At 35.1% G+C, this 7,545-nt stretch overlaps 1 protein-coding gene across 1 annotated transcript in view; it reads right to left on the bottom strand.

Annotated features, from left to right (window-relative positions):
- Window positions 1-4,316: 4,316 nt before the first annotated feature.
- LOC109619741 (uncharacterized) overlaps window positions 4,317-7,545 on the bottom strand; it is a 31,361-nt gene continuing 28,132 nt past the window's right edge. The window contains exon 5 of the mRNA XM_066068507.1: window positions 4,317-6,136. The gene's annotated coding sequence lies outside the window, so the exon portion shown is untranslated. The remainder of the gene's footprint in view (window positions 6,137-7,545) is intronic.

The raw sequence follows: 7,545 nt of genomic DNA, 5'->3' as shown, positions 1-7,545 counted from the left end.
CCGTGAGCTACCCATTACGCACAGGAACCAGGCTAGCTCATGCGCAGACTGAATTTTCCCCATAGCACCCGGTTTAACCTCGCTTATATATTTTCTGCTTGGACCTCAGGGTCCAGGCAACAAACTATTTAAAGACATTGGTTTTGAGATTGTGATTACCCGGTAATATTAAACATAAGAAGCGACACCCTCATTAAAAAAATGAATAAAAGTTCCAAAGATAAGGTTAACTGTCGTGAAATTAAAATGTGTATAAATTATTTTAAGAAATGTTTCTTTGCATTTTCGGCAATATATAGGGAAAAAAAGCCTATCATGCAGGTAAAAATTGACATTTTAAAAAAATTATTCTAAGCAATTATTACGGGATTGAGTATGACGTCCTGAATGTCGGTTTAATACAGACTCACTTTGTGAAGTTGGCTGAAATTTTTTTTCTGGAGAGCTAGTATAATACAGCTTTCCAGCCACTTGTGAACTAGCTGCAGGTCTGTAGCTCCCTGTCTAAAAATACAGATGGACGATCTTTGAGCTACAGTGCCTCCCATAGTAAAACTTCAATTTACGGCGCACAAAAAATATGCGCTAGTTTTATTTATTATTATTGAAGATTGTGTTATTATTTATCTTTCACTTACACAACAACAAAAAGTATAAATACATGTAAAGTACTAGTAACATAAATTTTTCCGCGAAAAATTACCAAATCCTTGCAGGTCGTTTATTCTAACTAATTCAGAAAAATAACAAGAGTAAAAATGGGGTACTCTATATGCAATGTTTTTGCCCAAATATGACTAAGTTCAATAGCTGATATTTTTATAAATTATCAGAAATCAAAATCCTAGCAATTTGCATACTTCTGATATAATATATGTATAAATGATCTGCAAAAGAACAACTTCCTATCTTGAAAACTGTTCGAGGAGCTATCAGTACAATAAGGGTACCTTATTGACAGCCACCCGCCCGTCTTCAATTTTTACTATTTCAATAATTGGAAACCCGGTTAAAAATTCACTCTCAAAATTCTTAGAATTCAGAAGCAATGGAGTTACATGGGACCTCACGGCTGTCTTCGAACCCCATGCCGCTCAAAATATATTTACCCCCCTAGGAAATTTCTTGATCCGTCTCATTTCTAGAAAAGAGTACGCATTTACTTATATTCCAGTTTAAAGGACTAAGTGCGGTTTTATGCAATTTTTGCCCCCCAAAATCAAAGTTTTAGAAAGAGCTTTAAAATAAGATGAAAGATAGTTAAAATCATATTGGAAATAAAGGTGTAAAAGGTTATCACCACAGTGACGTCATAACGTAGAAATGACGTCATGAATATTGCACTATTTTGATAAATTTATGTTTTGTAGCAAAATATGGGTGTTTTCCGATGGGTTTTCGACTGGGAAACAACGAGCGCAGGCTTGCTCAAGTACCATTTTTTAGTATAATATGTATAACTATCTAAAGAAAAACACATGTTAAAATTGCACTTGAGCAGACCTGCGCTCTATACTTCCGAATGCAAAATATAGAGCAAAAATGAGAATATCTTCATTTGTTTGCATATTTGCGGGGATTAGGTCATATAGGTGACGTCATAGATAAATAGCGAGTGAGCAATGATGACTAAAATCAAGATTAAAGTTATAGGCATTCTCTTTACAATGATTTATGAAGATTTCATTTTTATACGATACTATTTAAACAAGTGAAAAGCTGTCAATGTGACAGCAAACCGGGTTTTCTTTTATGTAAACTGTACCCATAATCCATGTCAACCCTTATCCAGTGAAATGGAGTACCCTACATGTTTATGCAACATTTTGCCAAAAAATGACTAAGTTCTAAAGCTAGTATTTTTTTCATAAATTATCGGAAATCAAAATCCTAGCAATATGCACACCTCTGATATATGTACAATTGATCTGCAAAAGAACAACTTCCTATCTTGGGAACTGTAGGAGGAGTTATCCGTACAATGAGGGTACCCGCATATATGCAACATTTTGCCAAAAAATGACTAAGTTCTAAAGCTAGTATTTTTTTGATAAATTATCGGAAATCAAAATCCTAGCAATATGCACACCTCTGATATATGTACAATTGATCTGCAAAAGAACAACTTCCTATCTTGAGAACTGTAGGAGGAGTTATCCGTACAATGAGGGTACCCTATATGCAATATTTTGCAAAAAAATGACTAAGTTCAAAAGCTGGTATTTTTTCGATAAATTATCAGAAATCAAAATCCTAGCAATATGCACACCTCTGATATATGTACAATTGATCTGCAAAAGAACAACTTCCTATCTTGAGAACTGTAGGAGGAGTTATCCGTACAATGAGGGTACCCTATATGCAACATTTTGTTAAAAAATGACTAAGTTCAAAAGCTGGTATTTTTTTGATAAATTATCGGAAATCAAAATCCTAGCAATATGCACTCCTCTGATATATGTACAATTGATCTGCAAAAGAACAACTTCCTATCTTGAGAACTGTAGGAGGAGTTATCCGTACAATGAGGGTACCCTATATGCAACATTTTGCCAAAAAATGACTAAGTTCAAAAGCTGGTATTTTTTTGATAAATTATCGGAAATCAAAATCCTAGCAATATGCACACCTCTGATATATGTACAATTGATCTGCAAAAGAACAACTTCCTATCTTGAAAACTGTAGGAGGAGTTATCCGTACAATGAGGGTACCCTTTTGGCAGCCGCCCGCCCGCCAATCCGCCCGCCCGCCCGCCCACCCGCCATTTTCACCATTTTAATAACCGGATTTTTCCGTTGGAAAACCCGGTTAAAAATGGTTGAAATCGGGGGCAGATATTTGACCATATAGCATATAGTCTTTACATGTCAAATTTTTTAGAGATATAAGATATTAGGCATTTCCTTTTATAATACCATGAGAATTATATTACGGAAATTAGCGCATTCGTCACATCGGCAACGATTTTTTTTCTACATGAACCTCTTCCTGTTTGGTCCAGTTTCAATCATACCTCAATTTTTTTTCCTAAAAATAATACCGGTGTTTTTGATAGAAAAGGTGTCGTTCATTAAAAGCTTATTGCAACAGTTTAGCTGAATATTATGTTTATTTTTCGATCATTCCGGTCCGGCGGTTACGGCATGCCCTTTCCCGCGAGCGCTAGCAACTACGTTAGTCCTTTTCATTGGAATACGCATGCTCGACTCCATAGTGGGGGATTCTGGGAATACTTTACTACTGTAGATAAACTGTACCATTTGAATTTCGTTTTATCATATTCACATGAAGTTTTGTGTTTTATTGCAAAAGTCAAAAAGTAACAATAGCTAAAGGTCTTATCCCATGCGCGGATCTAGAGGGGGGGTCGGGGGGGTCCCGACCCCCCCCCCCCCCCCCCTGGAAAATGAAAATTTATTAAATTTACATAGTAAAATTATCGCGAAAATATGCCTCGGACCCCCCCTGGCAAACACAATTATCCTTCGGACCCCCCCTGGAAAAATTTTCTGGATCCGCGCATGTATCCGTTATATTCAATATTATAATAGATAGCTTACTTTATCTTCATTCCTTCAAGCTCGGAAAACAACTTCGGATATGTTTTCCGAGCTTGCCGGAAAGGCCCGAGAAGATCTACAAAACAGTACCAATGGTTCTTGAAAATTTTCACTTCGAAATTGAAATTACAGTAACTACATAAAGATTAAGGCAATAAGCTTATGCCATTGCCGATGTGACGTCCACTCTAGATTCACAATTCTAAATTGAGAGCCCACTCCAGCATACTTCCAGTAGGCTATATACACCACTGTGCCTTCCTATTGTTAATTAATCGATTCAAAAATATAAACCAATGTTTTATAAATCTGCTTCTGTGTTTTACGATGGCTATAGCGCTAGCTCACCAATCTTTTTAAAAGATAAGCTTGTAGACTTTACATTTGTCAATTTGTATCATGTCAGATGTGCTATTGCCGAGCCTGAAGTTACAAACGCAGAAACTACGGATTGAAAGTGTGAAAAGTTGAAGGTTTAATTAACTAATGTAAACAATAAAGTTGCAAAATGTGCATCATGCGAAGGAACTGAGTCAAATCTTACACGTGTTTATGCCCGAGTTTTATAGGTTACACGATCAGAATTACACATATTCATGCTCAGGCTCACACATCAACACGATTGCATATTCGGATTTACAAGTTTACATGTCTGGATTTTTGAACACGATTACCCTCCATATAACAGTACTTTAAAATAATTGTGGGTACAGGTGGGAGGCAGGTTATATACATGTAAAGTAACAGTGTACTGGCCAGTGAAATGAGGAAACTGGTACTTTTGTAAATGCGTCTTTATTTTATTTTGGAGGGTGACAAAACATATAAGATATATGACGAATGACGAATGACGAATGACGAATGACGATTTACTACAAAAAATAGAGAAAAAATATTGTAAATAAACTAATTCAAAAAACACACACATACAAATTCATCCTAGTAAATATATGGTTGACAATGATGAAACGTATGCCTATCTGATGTATCAGTATAACCTAATTCAATTAGTCACAATAAGATATGCATCTAGATATATAAATCTGAAATGCTCTAGCAAAGTTTGGCGACAGAAAAATGTAAACAAAGAGGCATAACTCTAGACAACCAAATGATATCATACATGTTGCAAATGGAGTTACCTCCCGTAATATATCAATTATAAACCTAACATAATCCAGCGAAGTTGCACACATGCCTCATAATTACATATAAGTACCTCTATATAGCTTTATCAATATATCATTAATTATGACCTTGAAATATCCATGCATATGCATAAATAGTAACTTTATACCTACACTAAAGTATGAAAATTATCAAATGTATACTATAATATAATTCTACTGCACAATGTACATATGCATTGGAAAACATTCTAACAATATACATATTATAACACTCACCAATTAAGTAGTTTCCTCCAGAGAAAAGTACATTCAGTACAAAATGATTGAAGACATGAGCCCGCTTCACACAAGTTCACGGGCTCTACACACAAAAAATATTGAGCTCAAAAACTGATGACGTCAGATCAGGTATGACTAACTGCAGTACCAGCATAGATATGACTAATTGCAGTATTGGCGGTAACAAACAGATTAAATATCAAACAGACAAACAAAACAATTATTTTATTATAAACTTAATTTACGTTTACGATATACATAGAAGTATTTCCTAATATATAATTTCCTTAACCCTGTGTAAAAATCACAAACCAAGACAAAATGGTATTTATCTTCCACGTCGTTTGAATTCAAAAATATGCACTTCCTTTCATTAATATGACATTTTTTTTTATCATATCTACTAGATTCGATTCGTAGACGATGTGAATAAAAGTCTACTTGAGGCTCTCCTATGTTTATCATATAGTATGTAGTCCGACTGGTGCATAGGCAAGTTTAGATATTTATTTAAACGGAAGGGGTGAGCATTTTCAATTTCTACGCGTAAAGTTTTTGACCAACATAATCCAGCTTGATAGCATGTTTTTTAGATCATGTTCATAAATTGATTTTATTAGACAATATTGGGAGCGTAAAACTTGTATATCCCCAAACGTCCGCTCCGTAGTTCATATTCGAGGAAGAGGCCACGTCAAATAGTTCCATCACTCTCTTGCAATCAAAAGACAATTTTTGAGTTTTGTGCATAAACGTATTATATAATTGTAGTGTTTTTTCCGCAGTTATTTTCACATGTTTATCGAAAAGTCCATTTATGTATAGAACCGTTCCAAGGTATGCACAACTATCCACAATTTCCAGGTTTTTGTTGTTGTAACAGAATTTGTATCCCTTTCATGCTCGACCCTTTTGGAAAATCATCACCTTAGTTATATCGATATTGATTGTAAGGCCCCATCTTTCACAATATGTATGAAGCGTGTTTAGATGTTTTTGTAGACCATTTGGCGTTTCACTTATTATAGCAAAATCGTCTGCAAATAGAAGTAGGAAAATGTTCGATTTCTATGCCCGCTGACAAGTTCTTGTGCATATTTGTTTCCAGGTCTTCCAGGAATTGAGAAAACCGCATAGGTGACAACATGTCCCCCTGCAACACCCCTAGTTTGTTTTAAAAAATATTCAAGATTACCATTGACTCGTACGCGACATTTTCACATCATCATACATAGATTTGATTATGCATAACATTTTACCGTCTATACATAGCTAAACATTTTATAATACAATGCATTTCTATCAACCGCTCTGCGAAAATCTACAAATGTACAAAAGCGCTTATTTCAAAGCAAACGATACTTTTTAAAGCATATAATGCATCAATACATGTAGTATGACAACCTTTCTTCACTCCATATTGCGCATCAGATATCACACTATTGTATTCTGACCATCTTTGAAATCTGTTTAGGATACGTGAGAAAAGCTTCGCCAGAGAGCTTAGTAGGGTTATGCCCCTGTAGTTAAGTGGATTCATTATATCTTCTGTTCTGAAACTCGGCACAATTATACTCAATCTCCAATTTAAAGGATAATAATCACTATCAAATATCGAATTAAATAACACATTCAACACTGGTTCAAGGGTCGACACGTCTGCACTGAGCATCTCGTTGATGATGTCATAGCCGCTCGATTTTTCATTTTTCAGAGGTTTGACCGCATCAACGATCTCTTTGCTGAATATTGGTTCGTCTAGCTTTGGGAAGGCGGTCGCGATTGGGTCCGTTTCTTGAGTTTCCTGCACGGTGACATATGCATTATCACAAAACCTAATCAAAGTACTGAAGAACTGACGGGAGTTGATTTTGTCGATGTTTATTTATTTTAAAATCAATGATATGTTATTTTGCATGACAAGTACATGTAGTTTCTAATTTGAATTACGCACATTTTAATAATATGAAATTTTGGACTTTTTCGAAAATAATGTAGAGAAACCCCCATATGAATCATGATAAATAATATTTAAAGATAAAATTAATTAAATCAAACTATGTATCAGTAATAGAAATATTTCTCGAAAATTGTATGGATCCAAGCAATATTTAACTCTAGTCTCGTTCAACCAAACGCTCGGCTGACACCGTAAATCTCCGACAAGGATTTACGGAGACAGCCGAGCGTCGAGTTGAACGAGACTATATTGAACTCTGGCGTAGGAATACATACGACTACAAAAATATTTAAATTGTTCGTACCATTTAAAATCTGACTATTTTCAAGGTATTTATAAATACGTTTCCTTGAAAAACAATGCTTTAGCATGCATTACATCAAATTTATCAATTATTTTCAAGAGCAGCAATGATTTGTGCTGAGGTCCAAACACTGTCTCACTTTCGGTTTGTCTGAGTAACTGCATTGGAGAGTTGATTAAAATCAACTCCCAAAAATAGCTGAAAAAATCGTCAGGTGCTACTTTCACTTGATGCGCCTCCTCCTTTGGACTCAACATTTTCAAGAATGAGATTTTATGTATTTAGTTGCTGTAGTTTACCTGGTTTAGT

The sequence above is a fragment of the Magallana gigas genome, chromosome 8 (genome assembly GCF_963853765.1).
Source record: "Magallana gigas chromosome 8, xbMagGiga1.1, whole genome shotgun sequence".
NCBI classification, from domain to species: Eukaryota; Metazoa; Mollusca; class Bivalvia; order Ostreida; family Ostreidae; genus Magallana; species Magallana gigas.
This window is presented reverse-complemented; position numbering and strand designations above follow the sequence as displayed.